Source organism: Manis pentadactyla, chromosome 8 (genome assembly GCF_030020395.1).
Source record: "Manis pentadactyla isolate mManPen7 chromosome 8, mManPen7.hap1, whole genome shotgun sequence".
Lineage (NCBI taxonomy): Eukaryota > Metazoa > Chordata > Mammalia > Pholidota > Manidae > Manis > Manis pentadactyla.
The window spans coordinates 39,649,494-39,676,768 of NC_080026.1; the positions used below are offsets into that span (position 1 = coordinate 39,649,494).

At 37.4% G+C, this 27,275-nt stretch overlaps 1 protein-coding gene and 1 non-coding gene across 4 annotated transcripts in view; both read left to right on the top strand.

Moving 5' to 3' along the window:
• The window catches only part of DPP10 (dipeptidyl peptidase like 10), a 674,550-nt gene that overhangs the window by 310,917 nt on the left and 336,358 nt on the right, over window positions 1–27,275 (top strand). The window lies entirely within an intron of this gene.
• On the top strand, window positions 657–847 carry LOC118913022 (U2 spliceosomal RNA). Its single transcript, XR_005025047.2, has one exon. It is a non-coding gene; the product is annotated as a U2 spliceosomal RNA (small nuclear RNA).

The following is a 27,275-nucleotide window of genomic DNA, read 5'->3' on the forward strand; positions in this document are numbered from 1 at the left end:
TTTATAGAGGGAATTCCTAATTTCACAAATTCCTAGAATAGTATAGGGCAGTGTAGTGACCTGGCATTTGCACCTTCTGTAGTTTCTCTTCCTCCCATTGTTTCAAAGAAGTTTGCAGTCTTTTACTTTGAAAACCACTTTTAGCTCCTGGAATGGTCCACAGTTCTTTCAAGTTTTGGTTGTTTCATTTATATTGTTTCCTGTTCCTGGAATATTCTTCCCCTTCTATTACACTTGGACAACTTTCTGTCATTCTCTTAAGGCTCAGTGAAACCATTTTTTTTTCTTTCTTTTTGGAATCTTCCTTGACTTGATATCTCTTGGTCTAAGATGGGTAATCTTTCTGTGTGCCTATTTAATGCTCTGTGCTTATTTACTCAATAAGAGTAACCCTTCACCTGTTTTATTTACTTATCCCAACAGCCATATCCAGTAAACAACTGTAATTATCATTAGCCTCTTTTTATACATGAGGAAACTAAGGCAAAGTAAACAAACTAACTTGCTTGAGGGTCTCGCAGCTAGTAAGTGATTGAATGAGTTTTGAAGGCAAGAGGTCTAGCTAGTATCAGAGTCCATACTAGTGCAGTCCAGTGGAAATCCAATGTGAGTTAAAAATGCATTGTGATTTTTAAAATTTTTAAAAAGTAAAAAGGATCATTTCTTGGCCTTTTGGCTATGATCAAGTGTAGTATCTGTTCTCGCTAGTTTAATATATGACACATCCTCTATTGGAGGACACTGTATTAAATGGACTTTTGGAACAGTGAGTTAGAATAGGAGCTTGCTCTGTCCACTCCACACATTGACTTGGTATTGTAGTACTTCTGGGAATGGTGTACCCCTTTTTGGGGGAGTAAGTAAACAAACAAACAAACAAACAAATAAATAGTAAAAGAAACAAATGAAATTAATTGTATTTTATGCATTGTATTTAATACAATAAAACCCAAAGAGCATTTTACTATATAATCACTATTTTTAAAATGAGATAAATCTTTCCATACTTCATCTTCAAAATACAGTATTTTTGGGCTAGTGTTTTAAAGTACAGGTGACTAATTGCTACCTGTATTCAATAACATAAGTCTTTATACTTAATCACAACACTCTGTTTTGAAATAGGTTTTTGTTTTTGTTTTTGCCTATATCCCCACTGAACTTTGAGCTCCTTTACTGTGTAAGGATGTATTATTCATATTTTTTATCCCAGGCACATAGACTAGTGACCACCATATATAGTAGAAACTTAATAAATATTTATTATTATTGTTTTTCTTTACTGAAGTTTTGCAGTTGCTTCAGAATTTAGAGATTTATGGGTAAAATTTTTCATCATGGTTGATTTGAAACTTTAAGAGATTCAAAATGCTTGAGCAAATTTCTAAAAGGCATGCATTTGATAGTCTTGAGCAGGTCATGAGAGTAGCTTGAGAAGACATCTGGGATGATGGTTGTAGCTCTTAGGGACAACAGGATATATTTAAGGCTCCAAATGCTGAGTTTCACTAGAACAGTATGTTGATATAATAAATGAAAACTGGTCTGAAAGAGAACAGTTTTGGAAATTTTCTTTATTGTTATAGAATACTGGGTTCTGTCAACTATTTAGTAAAAAAAAGGAGTCAGAGTTAAAGTTGTAACTTCATGTTTGGTAAAATCCTAAGTGGAATCATTCCTCATACATACTAGATGCCTAATAAGTATTTGCTAATTTGATTTATTTGAGCTGGGATAATAAGCACAACTCCTACAGGTGTTCATTATTTATCTGTAATCCTATCCAACATGCCATCAATTTGGACAAGCTGGGACAGTTCCTCAAAATGAACTCTATTATAGTCAAATTGGTCCATCTGTTTTCCCTAAATGAAAGATGCTTCCCTTGATGATAGTCAGAAAGTTGGGCTGCTTGACTCAGAACCAGATGCAAGCTTAATACCAGCCTTCGTTTCAGCTCAATTACATTCTTGGCAGCCTATAGGGCTCATGGAGTAAGTTTTTTCTATACCAATTATCAATATCAGCCAGTTTTTCAGAATGGGCAGGAATAAACTTCAATGGCTCCAGGATGAGTTTTCTGTCTTCCAAAGGCTCTCTGGCTGACTGCCATGGAGAATATGTAGGAGAATAAAGAGTGTAGTTTTATGTAACACTCTAGAAATCAGTTAACTTTATATCTACTGAGATCATAAAGATTTAATCAGTCTAAGTGAACTATTTGATGTTTTAGGGCACTATTTTTGTGAGATATGAAAACTGTTTTTTTTCCCTGTGATACAGTATATACAGAACTTCAGGTGTGTGTTTGTGTGTGTGTGTGTATGTGTGTTATCTAGCAATGGTTTGGGGCTGGCCTACCACTGTTTTGGACAAAGGAAAGAAAATATCTTACTGATGGGTCATAGGCTTAGTAATAACCTGGAACTTTTGGATTCCCAGTGGGCTGGTATGTGTGTGTGTATCAATGGGTTAAATTTTCTGTGCAATTAGAATTTGAATTTAGATTGCTGTGAGATGATACAAAGTCCTTGGATCCAGGAATGTCCAAATCCTGTCATTATCCAGCATTCCCTGTAGCTTGTGACTTCAGGTATATCATTATACAAGAGAAATACCAATTATAAACACATACAAACTTATTTTTCACTGAATGTTCATAACCACAAAAGAGAAATTATGTCTTAAATATATGATAGTATGATCTTTGCGTTGAAAAACTTAATATTGTTAGGATGTCAATACCACCTAAAATGATCTACAGAGTCAATGCAATCCCCATCAAAATTTCAACAGTGTTTTTGGCAGAATAGAAAAATTCATTCTAAATTTCATATGAAATCACAAGAGAAAAAAAAAAGAAAAAAAGAAATCACAAGAGAGTTTGAAATAGCCAAAAAATCCTGAAAAAGGAGAACTAAGTTGAAGGACTCACATTTCCTCATATTAAAACTTACTGCAAAGCTACAGTAATCAACACAGTGTGGTAATAGCATAAAGATAGACATATATATCATTGGACTGGAAGAGAGAATCTAGAAATAAGCCTTCAAATATATGGTCAAATGATTTTCAACAAGGATGCCAAGGTCTTTCAGTGGAGAAAGGACAGTCTTTTTAACAGATAGTGCTGGGAAAACTGGATATCAACTTGTGAAATATTGAAGCTGGACCCTTAGCTAACACCATATACAAAAATTAACTCAAAATGGAACCAACACCAAAATTGAAGACTTAAGACTATGAAAGTCTTAGAAGAAGTTATAGTATAAAAGCTTTTTGACATTGAATTTGGCAGTGATTTCTTGGATACAAGAAAGCCTAAATGAAAAAAGTAGACAAATCAGTATTCGTGGATTTTTTTAAATTGTGCACTAAAGACACTATCAGCAGAGTAAAAAGGCAACCAAATGGAAAAGCTATTTGCAAGGCATTATCTGATAAGAGATCAATATCCAGAATACTAGGCGCTTCCTAAAATTCAACAACAACAAAACAAACAGCCAGATTTAAAAAAAAAATAGACAAAAGACTTGAATAGACATTTTTCCAAGATACAGAATGGCCAATAAGCATATGAAAAGATACACATCATCACTAAATGGTAGGGACATGCAAATCAAAACCACATTGAGGTATCACTGCACATCCATTGGGATAGTTACAATAAAAGAAAAACAAACAAAACCAGGAAATAACAAGTGTTGGCAGGGATGCAGAGATATTGGAAACCTTGTGCAAAACTGGTGGGAATGTGAAATGGTACAGACACTGTGGATAACAGTATATAGTTTCCTTAAAAAATTAAATGTAGAATTACCACATGTTACAGAAATTCCACTTCTGGGTATATCCCCAAAGTAACTGAAAGCAGGGTATTGAAGAGATATTTGTACATCCACATTCATAATAATAGCTAAAACATGGAAAAAGCTCAAGCTTCTATTGATGGATGAATAGATAGCAAAATGTAATATATCCATAAGGAATATCAATTTTGCAAGATAAAAAGCATTCTGGAAGTAGATGATGATGATGGTTGCTTAACAATATGAATATACATAATACAACTGAACACTACACTTAAAATTGTTAGGATAGCAAACTTTGTTATGAGTATATTGCCACAAAAAATTGGAAAAAAGCACAAGTACTTTTCGAACACAAACACACATACATCTAAATCTTTAATGGGGTGACATGGGGCCTAGTATAAGAACAGGAGGATTCAGCCAAGCTTGCTCCAGCCTCACAGCCTGCTTTCAAGCCCTTTGAAGGCCATCACCCGATTCTGGCCGAGCTTCAGAAGTGGGTCTGCACCAGATGAGAGGGACTAGTTCCGCAGTTACCGAGATGCTGTGTGTTGCTTGTTATCTTGGTTTCTCACAAGATTCTGGCAGCCAGCACTGGCCAAAAGGTGTGGTACATGTGTCCTGCAGAATAGACATAGAGGCAAGAGCTCCTGGATTTGCCATGTTCAAACCTCAGGTATTTCCCAAAATGAAACATGGCCAGGACTTTGAGGAACTGCCGCTTCAACCGCCACCTCTTAGGACTACAGATCAGCACAGCAGCCAGTACCAGGTGGGCTGTGTGCTGCAAGGGGACAGAGACCATCTGTAGGGCAGTAGCCTCCTCTGGAGCAGCTATTGCAACTCTCATTGCTGAGTTGTATTTAAAGTCTGTCTCCCAACAGAATTCCATTTCCACCATTTTCTTAACTGTATAATGTTGGTCCAGTTAATTAAATTCCCTGAAGCTCAATTTTGTCTCATGTATAAAGGATCATTATTGTGAGAATTAAATGTATAAATGCCTAACAAAATGCCTTTCCTATTGTAGATGATAATGAACTTGGTTGGCTAGATCATTGGTGCCTTTTTCTCCCCCTTCACATTTCCTAGGAAAAGGGTGAATGCTTAACAAATAAATAGTTGAGTGATGGTTCTCATCACAGATTGAAAAAAAATTATGTTATATTGATATTTGTTAGTTTGATACAGACAAAAAAAAGTACTGCTTATTTTCTGTATTATAGCTGCATCTGTGGATACAAGTATCTACTATTTTATCATATGTGTGCTTCCAGCTGTGCCCCAGAGCAAGTGTTATGCAGGTAAAATGCAGGTGGAGTGAGGCAGGATCTGCAGATTGTGGCTGTTATCTGCTTAATGATGTGTACAGTAAGTGCCATATTAAGAAGAGGGACAGGATGGTTCATCTTTTTGAGACAGAAATATAATGTTCATTGCTAAGAAATCTCTGAAAGATCCTGGGAGGCAAAAAAGGTGAAATAAAATGCTTATGGAGAGACATCTGTTCTCTCAGATTCTTTAACCTACTTCAAACTTAGAGAAGCAAAGCAGAGTGACAGTTTAACTTGTGCTTTGTCAGGCCTAGATCTTTAGTGTTTGCATTAAAAGTGAGCAAGCTACCATCTGTGCAAACAGGTGGCTTGAATTAAATATGATGTTGAGTATTAAAAAATCATATTTGGAGACATGGCAAAGAATGGAGAATTTTAAGAAAACCCAGAGTATCTTTAGTAAGATAAGAATCGTGAACCATCAAGTGTAGAAATGTTACAAGTTACCTGTGGAAATATTTGTCCATGTATAGAGAACTATAGAAGCTTTCTACAAAGCTGCATGCTTCAGGTTTTCCCTTAGTGATGCTGTCATCAGAGTGCTCGCCCCAAAGAGCAGATGGAACACCATCACCTCGCACCTCCTTCAACCGAGGCCCTCTTAGAAAGAGTAGTAGGGAAGAGGCTCATGTCCTAATAGAGGTGAGGTGCTGCTCACCCGTGATGCACTTGTTTAGTGGTAAACTTCTTAGATTCATAAAGAGAGTTCTTGAAACCTTGAAGCTGAGGGAGCAAGGAGAAGAAAACAGACTGGTGGGCTAGCTTAAGGAATCAGTAGAAGCTGCCCTCATTAGGTAAAGATAGTCAGTCTTGCAGAAGTTGGACTGAATTTAGAATCCTAATCCAGAGGTTCTAGTTACTAGTTCCTCACTGTGTTCACCTAACTTTTCTGTGACTAACCTTTCATGGATTTAATGAAGTGATTGGTCACGATGAGCTCCTTGGTTCCTCCTACCATTTCAAAATGTTTTGCATATTGTCAACTTTATTCGCTGGTTCCTTTATAAAAGCAAAGCATAAGAATTATTGATAAAACAGTTAATCTACTATATCTGTATGACTGATGTATTAAATATTCATATGTATATAGTTATATATAATTGAATTCATTATACACAGTTATGTTAGGAAGGAAGGAACTTGGCTCAGTGTCGCAGGGAAGTCAGATACAGTGAAACGAGAAAGCAAAGTAAGTTTTAATGCACTCTGCATAGAGTAACAGAGTGCGCCTGCCTGAGGTGAGACAGGCTCGGATGCTCATTCTGAGGCTTCTTTTATGTGGTTTTGGCAGAGCAGAGAAGTGCTTGATTCACAGCTCTTTAGGCTTGTTCTGATTGGTGAAATGAGGACATCAACTGTACTGTGGCTGTGCCTCTGATGTTTCTTATGTGGGGGGACCCTGGACATTTCCTGAGTCACTCTTGGACCCTGTGGCTTTATCTGATTAACTCTCTGAGTCATTTCTGGCTCTCTGGCTCCATCTGATCAACTTCCTGAGTCATTTTTGGGGGGCTCTCTCTCCTTTTCATTCTGCTCATTTCTGTTTTTCTGCCTAACAGTTATATAATGTAGAAAATGTGTAATAATATGCAGTTATAAAATGTAGCTGTAATAATAAATAATATATATATAAGACTAATATTGTTTGGAAAGGATTCATGATGGAGGGATGGGCCTTGAACTAACCCATGCTGTCTTGTAAGGAAGATTTGGTTAATCATAATCAGAGGTTGGGTTGGGGTCAGTAGTTGTAGGAAAATAGCCACAGTAATAAAAACATACTTAATGCACTGGTGTTGTAAAGCAGAGTAATTCATTTAAAATAGAGTGTTTCGAGTTTATCCTTATTGGCAGGACCCACCTGTAACTTCAGTCTGTTCCCTGGCAAATCTGATAACTCTTAACAACTCAACAGGAGACTTGAAACTTTGATAGAGATTTGTGATTCTTCCAGGGCACACATCTATATTGCCTCAGCAGTATCAGACTAATCCATTGCCAACATTTTTTCTCCTCTCAGTAGAAAGAGTCGCTGACTACACATCCTGGCAAAAGCACACATTCTTCCTGGCAAGCTTCCCCTGCCGGCCACAAAATTCTTGGGATTTCAAGCAAATCATTTTCCTCTAGGGAATGGATGGCATAGGAATATGGCAGGACCCCAAACAATCTGAAAATTTTTCTCAGAACAATTACTAAAATATATTTCCTTTTATGGGCCCATTCTTCAACTACCAAGTAGCCATTACACACACACACACACACATACACACACACATGTACTTGCACATTTATAATCAACTGTGATACATTTTTCTGCATGACAAAATGCCACTTTATGGAAGGTTTGTAAAGACATTGTTATGTGGTAAATAACACCCTTCATATGTAAAATTGGTCATTCATCATCATCAATGAATGCATAGACAGCATGTAATAGATCTGTTGTTTATATCCTTCAGGCAGATTTGACCCTTTTCTGGCATTCACAAAATAACTTTCTTAAAAATCAGTACATACTCACCCCTTGGCAGGAGTGGACAAGAGATTTAGTTCTGTGCCTGTTGATACATTACATATCCTTAATATCCAGGGCCAAAATGGATAACTGACCCAGTCAGAACCAGTGAGAATAATGAATATCTGATAGAGATTCCTGGACAAAATAATCCTAATTTTTCCTGTTGGGCTTGGAAATGAGAGGCTGTATATATATATATATTTTTTGTAGATAATTACTTTTTCTTGAAGGTTAGTTGACACACAGTATTACATTAGTTTCAGGCGTACAACACAGTGATTCAACATTTATATACATGATAATTCTAGGTACCAGCTATCACCATACCAAGTTGTTACAATACTTTGACTATATTCCTTATGCAATACATTACATCCTGGTTACTTATTTATTTTACAATTGGAAGTGTGTACTTTTTTTTTTTTTTTTGTGAGGGCATCTCTCATATTTATTGATCGAATGGTTGTTAACAACAATAAAATTCTGTATAGGGGAGTCAATCTCAATGCACAATCATTAATCCACACCAAGCCTAATTTTCCTCAGTCTCCCATCTTCTGAAGCATAACGAACAAGTTCTTACATGGAGAACAAATTCTTACATAGTGAATAAGTTACATGGTGAACAGTACAAGGGCAGTCATCACAGAAACTTTCGGTTTTGCTCATGCATTATGAACTATAAACAGTCAGTTCAAATATGAATATTCATTTGATTTTTTACTTGATTTATATGTGGATACTACATTTCTCTCTTTGTTATTATTGTTTTTAAGAAAATGCTGAAGTGGTAGGTAGATACAAGATAAAGGTAGAAAACATAGTTTAGTGTTGTAAGAGAGCAAATCAGGTGTGTGCCTGTAGACTATGTGTTAATCCAAGCTAGACAAGGGCAATAAAACATCCACGTATGCAGAAGATTTCTCTCAGAACAAGGGGGGTGAGATTCTAAGCCTCACCTCTGTTGATCCCCAATTTCTCACCTGATGGCCCCCCTGTGACTGTGCCTGTCTTAGGTTGTTCCTCCCTTGAGGAATCTTACCCATCTCTGGCTAACCAGTCATCTTCTGGGACCATACAGGGAAATGTAAAGTTGGTAAGTGAGAGAGAAGCCCTATTGTTTGAAAAGGTTAGCTTTTTACTTCTTTGCATATTTATGCCCTGTGGCTTCTAAGCCCAGCATTTGTCTTGAGGTGTCTTTACCACTTGGAAGAATTATGATACTCGGTAAATTCGATATGAGGCACGAATTCTATTTAAGGGTTGTAATTAGGAAGGAAGAAGAAAAGCTATAGAAGTAGCAGACGGAAGAAAACGTGGGAAGATTGATTATTTCTTTGACATATCTTCTTGTAGAGTAACTTAAGCATGGATAGGTTTTAAACTACTAATTAAATTGCACACACACATTAACATAATAGGAGTACAGTTACATAACCAAAGCATACCTGTAATTACCAGCCATCTCCAGTGAAACCAAGAAAACCAGTTAGGCACCTTAGGCATTTGTGAAAACTTATCTATGATATGGTGGATATTGTCCAACTGAACTTGAACAGTCTGAGAGATATCAGACAAATTAAAACAACCCTTTCCTGGGGACTGTTCACATCCCATATGTTCTTTTAAAAGTAAATACTCTGTAGTTGTAAGATTTTGGAGCCCTACAATTTGCATTTCTCCTAATTCTTGGTTGAGTTCCAACAGTATAGATCCAGTCAAATTTGTTGTTTTACTGTTTGCACAGGCCAGCTTAGATATCTCCTTCCTCATTCCCATGGCAAGTCCAGGAGCTGGTGGGATGAGTGCATCTACACCTGTAGCAGTGTGTGGATCGTTGTTGGGGTTTATTGATGATTATCTTCTGGCATGAGTCTTCAAGAGAGTGCTGATGTTGGAAATTCTTTTTCATATCATATCTTAGTTCATTTTCGGGGTAGCCCAATTAGGCTTTGATCCTCTGTATAAACACAAACAGACCCTTTGCCTACACTTTTATATGCCCTTTATACCATTGTGTAGAACTCACTGGAGGTCACCACAAAGGAACTGCTCTTTTTTTTTTTTTTGGTAATCATTAATCTATACTTACATGATGAATATTATGTTTACTAGGCTCTCCCCTATACCCGGTCCCCCCTATAAACCCCTTTGCAGTCACTGTCTATCAGCATAGCAAAATGTTGTAGAATCACTACTTGCTTTCTCTGTGTTGTACAGCCCTCCCCTTTCTCCCACCCCCACATGCATGTTAATCTTAATACCCCCCTACTTCTCCCCCCCTTATCCCTCGCTACCCACCCATCCTCCCCAGTCCCTTTCCCTTTGGTACCTGTTAGTCCATTCTTGAGTTCTGTGATTCTGCTGCTGTTTTGTTCCTCCAGTTTTTCCTTTGTTCTTATACTCCACAGATGAGTGAAATCTTTTGGTATTTCTCTGTCTCTGCTTGGCTTGTTTCACTGAGCATAATACCTTCCAGCTCCATCCATGTTGCTGCAAATGGTAGGATTTGCCCTTTTCTTATGGCTGAGTAGTATTCCATTGTGTATACGTACCACATCTTCTTTATCCATTCATCTATTGATGGACATTTAGGTTGCTTCCAATTCTTGGCTATTGTAATAGTGCTGCGATAAACATAGGGGTGCATTGGTCTTTCTCATACTTGATTGCCGCATTCTTAGGGTAAATTCCTAGGAGTGGAATTCCTGGGTCAAATGGTAAGTCTGTTTTGAGCATTTTGATGTACCTCCATACTGCTTTCCACAATGGTTGAACTAATTTACATTCCCACCTGCAGTGTAGGAGGGTTCCCCTTTCTCCTCAGCCTCGCCAACATTTGTTGTTGTTTGTCTTTTGGATGGCAGCCATCCTTACTGGTGTGAGGTGATATCTCATTGTAGTTTTAATTTGCATTTCTCTGATAATTAGCGATGTGGAGCATCTTTTCATGTGTCTGTTGGCCATCAGTATTTCTTTTTTGGAGAACTGTCTGTTCAGTTCCTCTGCCCATTTTGTGATTGGGTTATTTGTTTTTTGTTTCTTGAGGCATGTGAGCTCTTTATATATTCTGTACGTCAAGCCTTTATCTGATCTGTCATTTTCAAATATCTTCTCCCATACTGTAGGGTTCCTTTTGTTCTATTGATGGTGTCTTTTGCTGTACAGAAGCTTTTCAGCTTAATATAGTCCCACTTGTTTATTTTTGCTGTTGTTTTCCTTGCCAGGTGAGACATGTTCAAGAAGAGGTCACTCTTGTTTATGTCTAAGAGGTTTTTGCCTATGTTTTTTTCCAAGAGTTTCATGGTTTCTTGACTAACATTCAGGTCTTTGATCCACTTTGAGTTTACTTTTCTATATGGGGTTAGACATGGTCCAGTTTCATTCTCCTACATGTAGCTGTCCAGTTTTGCCAGCACCATCTGTTGAAGAGACTGTCATTTCGCCATTGTCTGTCCATGGCTCCTTTGTCAAATATTAATTGACCCTATATGTCTGGGTTAAAGTCTGGGTTCTCTAGTCTGTTCCATTGGTCTGTGGCTCTGTTCTTGTGCCAGTACCAAATTGTCTTGATTACTATGGCTTTATAGTAGAGCTTGAAGTTGGGGAGTGAGATCCCCCTTAGTTTATTCTTCTTTCTCAGGATTGCTTTTGCTATTCGGGGTTTTTGTTGTTTCCATATGAATTTTTGAATTATTTGTTCTAGTTCATTGAAGAATGTTGCTGGTAGTTTCATAGGGATTGCATCAAATCTGTATATTGCTTTGGGCAGGATGGCCATTTTGACGATATTAATTCTGCCAAGCCATGAGCATGGGATGCGTTTCCATCTCTTGGTGTCCCCTTTAATTTCTCTTAAGAGTGACTTGTAGTTTTCAGAGTATAAGTCTTTCACTTCTTTGGTTAGGTTTATTCATAGGTATTTTATTTTTTTGATGCAATTGTGAATGGAGTTGTTTTCCTGATTTCTCTTTCTGTTGGTTCATTGTTAGTGTATAGGAAAGCCACAGATTTCAGTGTGTTGATTTTGTATCCTGCAACTTTGCTGTATTCCGATATCAGTTCTAGTAGTTTTGGGGTGGAGTCTTTAGGGTTTTTTATGTACAGTATCATGTCATCTGCAAATAGTAACAGTTTGACTTCTTCTTTACCAATCTGGATTCCTTGTATTTGTTTGTTTTGTCTGATTGCCGTGGCTAGGACCTCCAGTACTATGTTAAATAACAGTGGGGAGAGTGGGCATCCCTGTCTAGTTCCCGATCTCAGAGGAAAAGCTTTCAGCTTCTCGCTGTTCAACATAATGTTTGCTGTGGGTTTTTCATAGATGGCCCTTATTATGTTGAGGTACTTGCCCTCTATTCCCATTTTGCTGAGAGTTTTTATCATGAATGGATGTTGAACTTTGTCAAATGCTTTTACAACATCTATGGAGATGATCATGTGGTTTTTGTCTTTCTTTTTGTTGATGTGGTGGATGATGATGAACTTTGGAATGTTGTACTATCCTTGCATCCCTGGGATGAATACCACTTGGTCATGGTGTATGATCCTTTTGATGTATTTTTGAATTCGGTTTACTAATATTTTGTTGAGTATTTTTGCATCTAAGTTCATTAGGGGTATTGGTCTGTAGTTTTCTTTTTTGGTGGGGTCTTTGCCTGGTTTTCGTATTAGGGTGATGTTAGCTGTATAGAATGAGTTTGGGAGTATCACCTCCTCTTCTATTTTTTGGAAAACTTTAAGGAGAATCGGTACTCTGTCTTCCCTGTATGTCTGATAAAATTCCGAGGTAAATCCATCTGGCCCGGGGGATTTGTTCTTTGGTAGTTTTTTGATTACCGCTTCAATTTCGTTGCTGGTAATTGGTCTGTTTAGATTTTCTGTTTTTTTCTGGGTCAGTCTTGGAAGGTTGTATTTTTCTAGGAAGTTATCCATTTCTCCTAGGTTTCCCAGGTTGTTTGCATATAGGTTTTCATAGTATTCTCTAATAATTCTTTGTGTTTCTGTGGGGTCAGTCGTGATTTTTCCTTTCTCGTTTCTGATACTGTTGATTGATCTGAAAACTGTTGATTTTTCCTTTCTCATTTCTGATACTCTCTTTTCCTCTTAATAAGTCTGGCTAGAGGCTTATCTATTTTGTTTATTTTCTCAAAGAACCAGCTCTTGGGTTCATTAATTTTTACTATTGTTTTATTCTTCTCAATTTTATTTATTTCTTCTCTGTTCTTTATTATGTCCCTCCTTCTGCTGACCTTAGGCCTCATTTGTTCTTCTTTTTCCAATTTCGATATTTGTGACATTAGACCATTCATTTGGGATTGTTCTTCCTTTTTAAAATATGCTTGGATTGCTATATACTTTCCTCTTAAGACTGCTTTTACAGTGTCCCACAGAAGTTGGGGCTTAGTGTTGTTGTTGTCATTTGTTTCCATATATTGCTGGATCTACATTTCGATTTGGTCATTGATCCATTGATTATTTCGGAGTGTGTTGTTAATCCTCCATGTCTTTGTGAGCCTTTTTGCTTTCTTTGTACAGTTTATTTCTAGTTTTATGACATTGTAGTCTGAAAAGTTGGTTGGTAGGATTTCAGTCTTTTGGAATTTACTGAGGCTCTTTTTGTGGCCTAGTATGTGGTCTATTCTGGGAATGTTCCATGTGCACTTGAGAAGAATGTGTATCCTGTTGCTTTTGGATGTAGAGTTCTGTAGATGTCTCTTAGGTCCATCTGTTGTAGTGTGTTGTTCCGTGCCTCTGTGTCCTTACTTATTTTCTGTCTGGTGGATCTGTCCTTTGGAGTGAATGGTGTGTTGAAGTGTCCTAGAATGAATGCATTGCATTCTATTTCCTCCTTTAGTTCTGTTAGTATTTGTTTCAGGTATGTTGGTGCTCCTGTATTGGGTGCATATATATTTATAATGGTTATATCCTCTTGATGGACTGAGCCCTTTATCATTATGTAATGTCCTTCTTTGTCTTTTGTTACTTTCTTTATTTTGAAGTCTGTTTTGTCTGATACCAGAATTGCAACACCTGCTTTCTTCTCTCTGTTGTTTGCTTGAAATATCTTTTTCCATCCCTTGACTTTAAGTCTGTGCGCGTCTTTGGGTTTGAGGTGAGTCTCTTGTAAGCAGCATATGGATGGGTCTTGCTTTTTTATCCATTCTATTACTCTGTGTCTTTTGATTGGTGCATTCAGTCCATTTACATTTAGGGTGATTATTGAAAGGTATGAACTTATTGCCATTGCAGGCTGTAAGTTTGTGGTTACCAAAGGTTCAGGGTTAGCTTCTTTACTATCTTACTTTCTAACTTAACTCGCTTGTTGAGCTATTATAGATGCGGTCTGATGATTCTTTATTTCTCTCCCTTCTGATTCCTCCTCCTCCCTTCTTCATATGTTGGGTGTTTTGTTGTGTGCTCTTTTTAGGAGTGCTCCCATCTAGAGCAGTCCCTGTAGGATGCCCTGTAGAGGTGATTTGTGGGAGGCAAATTCCCTCAACTTTTGCTTGTCTGGGAATTGTTTAATCCCTCCTTCATATTTAAATGATATTCATGCTGGATACAGTAGTCTTGGTTCGAGGCCCTTCTGTTTCATTGCATTAAGTATATCATGCCATTCTCTTCTGACCTGTAGGGTTTCTGTTGAGACGTCTGATGTTAGCCTGATGGGTTTTCCTTTGTTGGTTACCTTTTTTTTCCTTCTGGCTGCCTTTAATACTCTGTCCTTGTCTTTGATCTTTGCCATTTTAATTATTATGTGTCTTGGTGTTGCCCTCCTTGGATCCCTTGTCATGGGAGTTCTGTGTACCTCTGTGGTCTGAGAGGCCATTGCTTCCCCTAGTTTGGGGAAGTTTTTGTCAATTATTTCTTCAAAGACACTTTCTATCCCTTTTTATCTCTCTTCTTCTTCTGGTACCCCTATAATGCGAATATTGTTCTGTTTCCATTGGTCACTCAGCTCTCTTAAAATTCTTTCATTCCTGGAGATCCTTTTATCTCTCTCTGCATCAGCTTCTCTGCATTCCTGTTCTCTGTTTTCTAGTCGATTAATGGTCTTTTGCATCTCGTCCATTCTGTTTTGACGTCCTTCCAGAGCTTGTTTTATTTCTGTATTCTCCTTCCTTAGTTCTTGCATATTTCTCTGCAGTCTATCATCATGGTTATGACTTTTGTTTTGAATTCTTTTTCAGGAAGACTGGTTAAATCTATCTCCCCTTGCTTCCTTCTCAGGGGAAGATATAGCAGATGCCGAAGCTGTCTGGGTTAGTCTTGTCTGGATCATATTTTTTTTTCTTTTCATGTTGACTGGTGCTATTGACTGTCAGCTGGGAGGGCCAATCTTTTCACTTGCTACTGGCCTTTCTTTACTGGGACAACTGCGACCCCTAGTGGCTTGTGTTGGGTAATTGCGAGTAGGCTGTGTCTTTGTGTCTTGCCCTGCTGATATGGATGGATCTCCCTTTCTGTTAGCGGAGTTTGCCTTAGGCTGTTTCTCTGCTTTCGCAGCGCCCAGAGGGGTAATGGACGGGGCGGCTGTTTGGTTGTTTACTTCCGTGAGGGCTCTCAGAGCTGTTGCCCAGGGGGTTAGTGCCCCCGGCTTTCCCTGTAATTTCCTGTCACTGGGCTGTGACCTGTGTTGTTTCCGTCTAGCTGTTACGTCCCTGTCCCTTTAAGACTTTCAAAAAGCACTCACTTTTCTTCGTCACAGGGGCATCAGCTTCAGAACCCGCTGAGAGGTCTTGCTGCTCTATTTCCCTCGTTTCCAGCCCTCTGTGCATGCTCTGTGTCTGTGCTCTGGTGCGGGTGGCTGGTGCTGGGGGTTTAGCATTCCTGGGCTCCCTCTACCTCCCGCCGGGAGCTGGGGGAAGGTGTCCTCGGGTCTCGCCAGGCCAGGGGGGTTGTATCTTACCGCTTTCACCAGGCGCTGGGCTCTCACACGTGTGGATTTAGTCTGGCTGTTGTCCTGTGTCTTCTGGTCTCTCTTTTAGGATTAGTTGTATTTGTTGTATTTTCAAAAATATATATGTTTTTGGGAGGAGATTCCCACTGTCCTACTCACGCCACCATGTTGAAAGGTGAGGCTGTTTGTTTTTCAGGTGCTATAATCATCTTATAAAAATTATTCAGGGAAAGCCTATCAGTGTAGCCATTTGAAAGAAAACTGCAATAAAATAGTTCCCATGCCCCTGATGACATCATTTGAACCCTTGCTAAATCATACCTGAAGGCAGATACACAATACAATTCTTTTTTGGTTAAGTCCATTTTAGTTGGAGCCTCTGAAGCTCGAAAAAGATAGTCTTCTACTTTTCTCTGACCTCCTACACTGAAGTAGAATATGGTAACAATGACTTACCCAAGTATTCTTATCTGATCAGTTTTCTTCTGAGAACATCAATTTATAAAACAGCTGTTTATACTTAAGTAAGTTACATTCTATGAATTTGACAGAATACAGTTAAATCCATTATACAACTTGAACTCATCAGCATTTTTCTTTAATCAATGGAGTTTTCCTCATGAACTTTAACACTGTTTTAAAAAATAAAGTTCTAAATATACTTGAGATGTGATTTCATACAAACTCAAAAGCCTATTGCTCAAAGTTATTACCTCTTTTCCACTAAATGTATCCATAGTGCTAACTACCATCGTCTGATGTTAATAATTGGCCTGTAAGTATTTCAACATATTTTGTATTTCCATTATTCATTCCAAGGGTCTGATTGTCTTTGAGTATGTGAATTTTTAATCATCCCTTTTTTCCCTTCATTCAGTGCTGTGTGTGTTTAAATCAATGCAATACTTCCCTTTTTTCAACTAAGTCAATTTTCTATTCAATTAAGTCTTACCTTATGGTTCAGCTGCATACTTTTTGGAGTTCAGTGATCAATTTTAGTCTCTAGAGATGTAATTGAAAAATTAAGAAATTGATAAGAGTATACCATTATGCATTAGAAGAGTCATAGCATCTTTTGTTCAGATGTATGAACTGGTTGCCAGACAACACAGTTCCTCAGCGCTCCTTTGTGAAACTCTGTTGAAGGCTACCTTATCTATATTTTCTTTTTACTACATTTTAAATGTTACCACTATTTTCTCTTCTGTATTTCCAATTATCATGTTTTAATTTGTTTTTCTTTCTGAAACATCAATTTAGGCTGAAATGTTAAGTATTTGAAATAGTGAATATATTATTTTTAATGACAGAGTAAAATGTTTAATATATAATTGTAAGAGAAGAAAATGAGATGCAAACTGTGGTATACATTGAGATTTCAGTAGTGTTTTCTAAGGAAATATGTTAAAATTTATACAGTAATTTTTCCTTGATATGTTCACATTGTACAAATTTTCTGTAATGAATATGTATTACTTTGCAATCACAAAAAGCAAGAAGTTACTTTGATCCCATATGTCTTTTTCTTTTGTCATCTTGATTGTATTAATATAGTAAATATAGTAAATGTGACTAGAATCACATTTCCATAGGATAATATAATCTACTGGCATTGATTTTTCCACACATTGAAGATTTGATTCCATGGGGAAAAAAGATGAACTGGCACCAGATAAGCTAAGTAACAAAGTCGTATGTCCATTCAACTGAAAGAACAGTGGCAAAAATTTCATTTGATAGGAAGGACATAGCCTTATCAAAGATATTAGAGAGTAAATGTGTTTGTCATTGGGACAATGTCAACAAATTAATAAGAATGACTGAAGTACATAGACTGGTCAGGAAGAATCCAAGTAGGATATCAAAATAACTAAGTGATTGATGGTTAAATCTGCACAGATAGATACTTAAATAGTGGAAATCAGACCTTTAAATGGCAGTCACTGTTGCAGAATCAAAGCACAAATTGGATGTGTACAGTTAATGTTCACTTTGAGATTCTATAAGTTTGATAAAATATTTTTTGATTTATGATTAAGTTAATCTGATGTCACTATGCAATTTGAGGCCATTTCCCTAATGATGTAGAGGTAAATATTAAAGTTAAAACCTTGAGAGAAAATGAGGGGATATTTAGTATTGAAAAAGCATAGCTTTTAAAGGAGTAACTGTGAAGGGTCTGAGATTTTACCCTCCTTGCAAACTAATATGAATATAAACATGAGGCCTTTATATCTGCAACAAAGAGGGTTTATTACTCACAGAACAAATCACTACAGGGCAATGTGTGAGGGCCAGATGGCACCTTCACATACAGTACAGATCCTCACAGGATTGGAACCCTGAAATAGGTAAATGCTCATCTTGTGTAGGACTGTTGGCCACCTGTCCATCCCCCAAAAATACATTTGGAGGCTGACATCAGGCTAGTTTAAACATCAGAATTAGAAAAAATGGTGACTAGTTAGTGAATGACTGAAACAAGAACAAAATCAAAGGAGAGGGGAATAATATGGATATTTGTTTAGCTTCTTTATTTCCTGTATTTTGAAGATAGATGTTACTTTAAGCTTAAGCTCTCTTCTCTTCATGTGTTACTGCATTATAAACTTCTAGACTTTTAGGATCATGGAAACACAACCAACCTCTATTTTCATTTTATACATGCTACTGTAGCTCAGGACAGAGGGGGTTCCAAGCTCCAGCGAGTTCACTATGAATTTGGTGAAACCAAATAATGAAAATGGAATGGGAAGATAAAAAGAGGCCTTATCCTCACAGCAGTCAGGTCAAACACTAGATTCATGTCCAACCATCTCAGTCTGTGCCTCAGCTCCATCCTCTGCCCCAGGCGCTGCCTCACTCATGGCTCTGTCTCCATTCCCTCCTCCTCTCCTCTCTAGACTGCCTTCTCTCTTCCTACCACTGGGTTCAGCTGCTTCCTTCTGCCCTCTTAAGCACCAAGCAGAACTCTGCTTAAAGCAATACCAGCAGTAAATAGCTTTTTGCACAGGTGGCTATGTATTACATCATCCCATGCAAACAGTGGGTGAAATTAGGATCAGGTGAGAATCCTGGCCAGAGAATTTCCATTTACCTATAGCTACTCTAGGAAGAGAAAGCAGAATCTCTCTGCCTCCCCTTTACCTGCTGACATAGGTAGACCCAGGCCACTCAAGTAGAGATAGTTGAGTATAGAAGTGATGAAATTAAGAAAGATTTTAGTAAAGCCTAGTGACTTCTGCAGGTTTTAGCTAAGGAAAGATAAGAACCTGTTATAATTGGCATTTATGCTCCTGTTATGCAAACAAACCCTCTGGTAGGAAAGAGATACTTGAAAGTCTGGAGAAGGGTGTTTTATTTTCCTCTTGTGTGAATAGTTTTTGAAAATAATCTAAAGAATGAAGTGATCATGTGAAAATTGCTGCTATTCACATTGTAGCTACAAATTATAAAAACATCATTTAGTTGAGTGGCCATCACTATTCCATTTTTGAGCCAGATAAGGGCTCTTTAACACAGGAAGTGCCATTCATAGGATTGACCATTCCATACAAATTAATGATGATTACTTACAATTATGATGACTTTTAAATGAAGCTGGCCTTTATTCTGGTTACTTTTTAGGAAAATGCATTTATTTTGTAAACTTGACTTTATTTACCAGGAATTCAAATCATTTGAAGGTAAATATATACTTCATGGCTATACTGGAAAACAAAACACTGACATATATAGATACTTGGGGGAATCAAAAAAACTTTCTTCTCATGACAATGCAGTGATCAATAACTACATTAATTATAAATATACTAAGTAAAAATATGTTATTTGAATGAGGCAAGCAATTAATAATCTAACACAGATTATTTTTTTTAGCAGTTGTTTTCTTTAAATGAAGAGAATAGATATTTTACACTTTGTGGACCATATAGCCTCTGTTGCAACTATTCAAATCTGCCATTGTAATGTGAAAGCAGCTACAGACAATATGTAAATGAACTAAATGAATATATGTGGCTGTGGGATAAATTTGGTGTGGTTCACAGCCATAGCCAGAGTTTATGGACCTCTGGTCTAACATAGTAAACTACATATTCTTTTTTTGTCTATCTATCTATAGGTTATATGTGTATGTAAAATTATATATAATATAACATAGTAAATACTATAATTATGTAAAATAGTTTATTTCAGTTTTATTAAATTTCAAAATTATATTGTATGTATTGAGTTAATTAATATTAATAATGTGTATATATTTATAAAATATATAATTTACATTTAATCCCAGTAGGTTACCCAAGTTTAGATTTGCAAGGTAGTGTTAAAGAAAAATTATTCTGATAATTATTAAAATAGTAAGGAAGATTTTATTCAAGTCTATTATAATAGAGAAAAGACTTTTGCAATAGAGAAGAGAAACTAAACTGAAATATGATTGCAGCTGTGTGATCTCAAGTCCCACTGCACACCCAATGGGGCAAATTGCAATGGGAAAGCACGAGAGACTGAAGAAAGGACCCAGAGACAGGAGAGTTTATTGGGACTTATTACAGGGAGTCCAGAGCCACTGCCAGAAGAAGTTGCACACTGTTATCATGGACAGGAAGAGAACTGCTTATATGGGGAAAGGGGATTAAGAAGAGGTGAGCCAGGAAAGGGTACCCAATTAACGACTGCTCTACATAATCATCAGAAGGAAATGTTCTTGTGCATGTAACCAGTGCTTTAAGGAACAAAGCCTTCATTAGCGGGAACTGGAACTTCTTTAATCAAGATGTTTCTATAGATGGAGGGAAAATTCTGGGCTAGCCAGACCCCAGCCATTAACATGCCATATGCTTGGCTAATCGTCCAGAGGCAGACATGTGGGCACATTGTTAATATAGGACAAGTTACAAGCAGACACTGTCAGTCCCACAACACCAAAAACAACTGGCAGTTTATAGCCAGAGAACAGAGTGAGGGTATCCGTAGATGGAATATCACTAAGAGACATGCCAAGGGTAGGGGGATTCTCAGCAAACTGGCCTAGTCATGTTAAAGGCAGGCCAAGGTCAAGACCTAGTTGAGAAGGGAGCTCAGAGGAGCTGGACTGAATTTTGGTCAAGGCAGGAGTGTTTGTCAGTGTTTCTCAATTAAGTTAAAACAGTGATAAAAGGTGAAATATGAGTGGTAAATGCAGTGAAAAGACAACCTTGTAGAAGAGAAGAATACTTGCTGAGATTCTTTAGTGAGATAGGTGCCATGTTATATAGTCTAGAAGTAAAGACTGTTGAATGCTAGTTGCCCCAAAACACTGCCAAAATAATCTGTTAAATATGGTGAAGTGCAGCTGTGTTTATTGCTCACATTGGTAAAATAGATCACTGTCTTGACAGAGAGTGAGCAGCTCAGGGAGAGGAAGGGAAAAGAGGGATATGTATGAGGTTTTGGAGACCTGGTTTGACAGGTATTTAAATATCAGTGTTGATTTAGGATCAGGTGAAGCGTGTGTTGTAAGAGTTTAGGATTGATGAATTCAGGAAGCTGAGGGCTTGGGAGAGGCTTTTGAATAATAAACAGGCATTTGGCTGAACAGTGTATTGTTCTGAGAAGAGGTATATACTTCAGTGAGCTCTGAGTGGGTAGTCTATTTTTCAAGTAAAAGGATTTTCAGAAAGTTCCTGGAAAAAAAAAGATCAAGTTATTTGCAACCTCAGCTTCCTGGGAAAAATTTCCTGAAATATTAAAAATACATTAATGCAGACAGTTGAATGTTAACCTCCTGTTAATGTGGATAGTCAGATAGGTGGGTGTGGATAATGGAGATCTCCATTCTCAAAGGAACAAGAAATAGGCCCTTTCTTTACTGTAGAGAGTAATTAAGAACACAAAACAACCCATGAAAACTAAACAAAATTAGACAGTAGATATTTTTTAAAGGAATTGTATGAATAAACATTAAATGACTGGTATAGGAGTACAGAAAAGAGAGATGGAGTGAGGACCTTGGAAGTGTGGGGAATTTAACAAGGCTGTGGAACAGATGACAAGTCTGGACGGGACCTGAGCCTTTGGTCCTGGGTATTGTACGCAAGATAGAGTGGGAGTGAAGCATAAAAGTGGACAGCTGTGAACAGCAGATGATTCAGACTATTTAAGGGAGACCAGGAAATAATAACCATGGAAATGTGTGCTGAAGCTAGGCAATCCAGCCAGCTAGTCTTTGATTTGTACTTTTTTTATTAGGGAGCCATGAGTCTTCTTGGAGCACATGAGAGAATTCAAAGTGTTATTTGGGATGTGTTAGGCTCTGTGATGAGAATCACCTAGATGCATAGAGGACACTTAAGAAATGAAAGCAATCTTCCAAGGGTGAGGTTATACAGAACAATATTAATATAAGAGATGAAGAGATAGAGAAGAGGTAATGTGCATAAGTGTGTGTGTATCTATCTATCAATCATCTCTATCTATTGAGAGAGAGAACTTTGAGGGAAGGTGTAGACAAAAATATAAGGAATTTAACTTTAGTCTACTGAGTTTTATGTATCTGGAGGGATTTTTATGATCTAGCATAGAACTGAAAATATAAAACATATATGGGGAGAGGTCAGAACTTGAGTTGAAAGTTTAAGAATCAATATAGGAAGGTCTGGGTAGAAAGGATCCCTTAGAGGATAGAAGTTGTAGAATAAAAAAAATAAAACTCAGAGCTGAGCTTTGAAGGATATTTTTGTTTAGAGAGCAATTGGGCTAGTAGAACATACAGAAATTTTAGAAGTAATTCCAGGGGAAAGTAATGAGACCAAGTCAAGAAGAGAGGATTTCAAAGTCTGTCTGTTCATTATTCCTGTCACACATGGCAAAGTTGAGTGAGTTAGTGAGTAAGTGTGGGAGAAGAGCACTTCAGATTTGATTATTGCAGGTCAGTTGTTATGTTGGAAGTCTGCAGTTTCAAGAGGAAAGACAGGGAAAATCATGTATGGTGGACACAAGAATAAGGCAGAAATCCTGTATGCAGAAGGTTTATTGAGTCCTATTTGGAAAGAAAAACAGCCTGAGAGAGAGCAAAAGAGCTGAGAAGTTGCTTATTATTATCATTATTAATATTAATATAGAGAAGAATTGTATGTCATGGAAAGTACAAGTAGCTAGCCAGAGGGACCAAAAATCAAAGCTATGTAAGCGCTCAGAGCATACTTATTTGGTTATAGAACAGCTTTTTACTTTGCAAATGAGAAAGGGCACCTCTTCCTAGAAGTCTGGGGAAAAAAACAAATAAGTACAGAACATTTTGAGATAGACTAAAAGGACAATGAAGCCATTTCCAGTGGACCCAATTTTCTCAAGTAAATATATGGAGCCTAGGTCACTTTAATAGTGGGGAAGGTTTGACGTATTTGTGAACAGTGTTTTAGGAGATGAATGAGGAGCCTACTGAGTTTCAGTTGATTAGCTCAGTATTGTACATTTACCATTGATACATTTAATTAATGATTAAATCTTAACTTCATGTTTAACAAATCCTTCCTAAATTGGGTGTTTTCTGTGAAAAAAAACCACTTCTGTTTCATTATTCCATTGCAGTGTTTTTCAAAACCTCCCAGTTTATTGTTTGACCATGAATTAAAATAAACTGGATGCTATAGAACTTCTATTTGATGTGTATTAAAAATATTCAGATTTTTTTTTTATTTTTTATTTTTTTTTATTGAAGGGTAGTTGACAACAGTATTGCATTACATTAGTTTCAGGTGTACAACACAGTGATTCAACATTTATATACATGATAATTCTAGGTACCAGGTATCACCATACCAAGTTGTTACAATATTTTGACTATATTCCTTATGCTATACATTACATCCCGGTTACTTATTTATTTTACAATTGGAAGTGTGTTTAAATATATATATCTATATATCTATATATATATATACATATATATATATATATTTTGTGAGGGCATCTCTCATATTTATTGATCAAATAGTTGTTAACCACAATAAATTTCTGTATAGGGGGGTCAATACTCAATGCACAATCATTAATCCACCCCAAGCCTAATTTTCGTCAGTCTCCAATCTTCTGATGCATAACGAACAAATTCTTACATGGAGTACAAATTCTTACATAGTGAATAAGTTACATGGTGAACAGTGCAAGGGCAGTCATCACAGAAGCTTTTGGTTTTGTTCATGCATTATGAACTATACACAGTCAGTTCAAATATGACTATTCAATTAATTTTTAAACTTGATTTATATGTGGATACCACATTTCTCTATTATTATTATTTTTAATAAAATGCTGAAGTGGTAGGTAGATACGAGATAAAGGTAGAAAACATAGTTTAGTGTTGTAAGAGAGCAAATGTAGATGATCAGGTGTGTGCCTGTAGACTATGTGTTAATCCGAGCTAGACAAGGGCAATAAACATCCATGTATGCAGAAGATTTCTCTCAGAACATGAGGGGGGAGGTTCTAAGCCTCACCTCTGCTGCTCCCCATTTTCTCACCAGATGGCCCCCTGCGACTGTGCCTGTCTTAGGTTGTTCCTCCCTTGAGGAATCTTACCCGTCTCTGGCTAACCAGTCATCTTCCGGGGCCATAAAGGGAAATGTGAAGTTGGTAAGTGAGAGAGAAGCCTTATTGTTTGAAAAGGTTAGCTTTTTACTTCTTTGCATATTTATGCCCTGTGGCTTCTATGCCCAGCATTTGTCTTGAGGTGTCTTTACCACTTGGAAGAATTATGATACTCGGTAAATTCGACATGTGGCACGAGTTCTATTTAAAGGTTGTGATTAGGTAGGAAGAAGAAAAGCTATAGAAGTAGCAGGCAGAAGAAAACCTGGGAAGATTGATTATTTCTTTGACATATCTTCTTGTAGAGTAACTTCAGCATGGATAGGTTTTAAATTACTAATTAAATTGTGCACACACATTAACATAATAGGAATATAGTTACGTAACCAAAGCATACCTGTAATTACCAGCCATCTCCAGTGAAACCAAGAAAACCAGTTAGGCACCTTAGGCATTTGTGAAAACTTATCTATGATATGGTGGATATTGTCCAACTGAACTTAAACAGTCTGAGAGAATTCAGATAAACTAGAACACCCCATTCCTGGGGACTGTTCATATCCCGTATGTTCTTTTAATGATAAATAGTCTGTGGTTGTAAGGTTTTGGAGTGCTACAATTTGCACTTCTCCTAATTCTTGGTTGAGTTCCAACAGTATAGATCCAGTCCAATTTTTGTTTTACTGTATGCACAGGCCAGCTTAGATATCTCCTTCATCATTCCCATGGCAAGTCCAGGAACTGGTGGGATGAGTGCATCTACACCTGTGACAGTGCGTGGATCTTTGTTGGAGTTTTTTTTTTTTTTTTTGCTGATCATCTTCTGTCATGAGTCTTCCCGAGAGTGCTGATGTTGGAAGTTCTTTTTCATATCGTATCTTAGCTCATTTTCGGGGTAGCCCAATTAGGCTTTGATCCTCTGTATAAACACAAACAGACCCTTTGCCTACACTTTTATATGCCCTTTATATCATTGTGTAGAACACATTAGAGGTCACCACATAGGAACTGCTTTTTTTTTTAATCATTAATCTACACTTACATGACGAATACTTTGTTTACTAGGCTCTCCCCTATACCAGGTCCCCCCTATATACTCCTTTACAGTCACTGTCCATCAGTGTAGCAAACTGTTATAGAATCACTACTTGTCTTCTCTGTGTTGTACAGCCCTCCCCTTTCTCCCACCCCGCTATGGATGCTAATCTTAATACCCCTCTTTTTCTGCCCCCCCTTATCCCTCCCTACCCACCCATCCTCCCCAGTCCCTTTCCCTTTGGTACCTGTTAGTCCATTCTTGAGTTCTGTGATTCTGTTGCTGTTTTGTTCCTTCAGTTTTTCCTTTGTTCTTATATTCCACAGATGAGTGAAATCATTTGGTATTTCTCTTTCTCTGCTTGGCTTGTTTCACTGAGCATAATACCCTCCAGCTCCATCCATGTTGCTGCAAATGGTTGGATTTGCCCTTTTCTTATGGCTGAGTAGTATTCCATTGTGTATATGTACCACTTCTTCTTTATCCATTCATCTATCGATGGACATTTAGGTTGCTTCCAATTCTTGGCTATTGTAAATAGTGCTGCGATAAACATAGGGGTGCATTGGTCTTTCTCATACTTGATTGCCGCATTCTTAGGGTAAATTCCTAGGAGTGCAATTCCTGGGTCAAATGGTATGTCTGTTTTGAGCATTTTGATGTACCTCCATACTGCTTTCCACAATGGTTGAACAAGTTTACATTCCCACCAGCAGTGTAGGAGGGTTCCCCTTTCTCCACAGCCTCGCCAACATTTGTTGTTGTTTGTCTTTTGGATGGCAGCCATCCTTACTGGTGTGAGGTGATACCTCATTGTAGTTTTAATTTGCATTTCTCTGATAATTAGCGATGTGGAGCATCTTTTCATGTGTCTGTTGGCCATCTGTATTTCTTTTTTGGAGAACCGTCTGTTCAGTTCCTTTGCCCATTTTTTAATTGGGTTATTTGTTTTTTGTTTGTTGAGGCGTGTGAGCTCTTTATATATTCTGGACGTCAAGCCTTTATCGGATGTGTCATTTTCAAAGATATTCTCCCATACTATAGGGTTCCTTTTTGTTCTATTGATGTTGTCTTTTGCTGTACAGAAGCTTTTCAGCTTAATATAGTCCCACTTGTTCATTTTTGCTGTTGTTTTCCTTGCCCGGGGAGATATGTTCAAGAAGAGGTCACTCATGTTTATGTCTAAGAGGTTTGTGCCTATGTTTTCTTCCAAGAGTTTAATGGTTTCGTGACTTACATTCAGGTCTTTGATCCATTTTGAGTTTACTTTTGTATATGGGGTTAGACAATGGTTCAGTTTCATTCTCCTACATGTAGCTGTCCAGTTTGGCCAGCACCATCTGTTGAAGAGACTGTCATTTCGCCATTGTATGTCCATGGCTCCTTTATCAAATATTAATTGACCATATATGTCTGGGTTAATGTCTGGATTGTCTAGTCTGTTCCATTGGTCTGCGGCTCTGTTCTTGTGCCAGTACCAAATTGTCTTGATTACTATGGCTTTATAATAGAGCTTGAAGTTGGGGAGTGAGATCCCCCCTACTTTATTCTTCTTTCTCAGGATTGTTTTGGCTATTCGGGGTCTTTGGTGGTTCCATATGAATTTTTGAATTATTTGTTCCAGTTCATTGAAGAATGTTGCTGGTAGTTTCATAGGGATTGCATCAAATCTGTATATTGCTTTGGGCAGGATGGCCATTTTGACGATATTAATTCTTCCTAGCCATGAGCATGGGATGCGTTTCCATCTGTTAGTGTCCCCTTTAATTTCTTTTAAGAGTGACTTGTAGTTTTCAGAATATAAGTCTTTCACTTCTTTGGTTAGGTTTATTCCTAGGTATTTTATTTTTTTTGATGCAATTGTGAATGGAGTTGTTTTCCTGATTTCTCTTTCTGTTGGTTCATTGTTGGTATATAGGAAAGCCACAGATTTCTGTGTGTTGATTTTGTATCCTGCAACTTTGCTGTATTCCGATATCAGTTCTAGTAGTTCTGGGGTGGAGTCTTTAGGGTTTTTTATGTACAGTATCATGTCATCTGCAAATAGTGACAGTTTGACTTTCTCTTTGCCAATCTGGATTCCTTGTATTTTTTT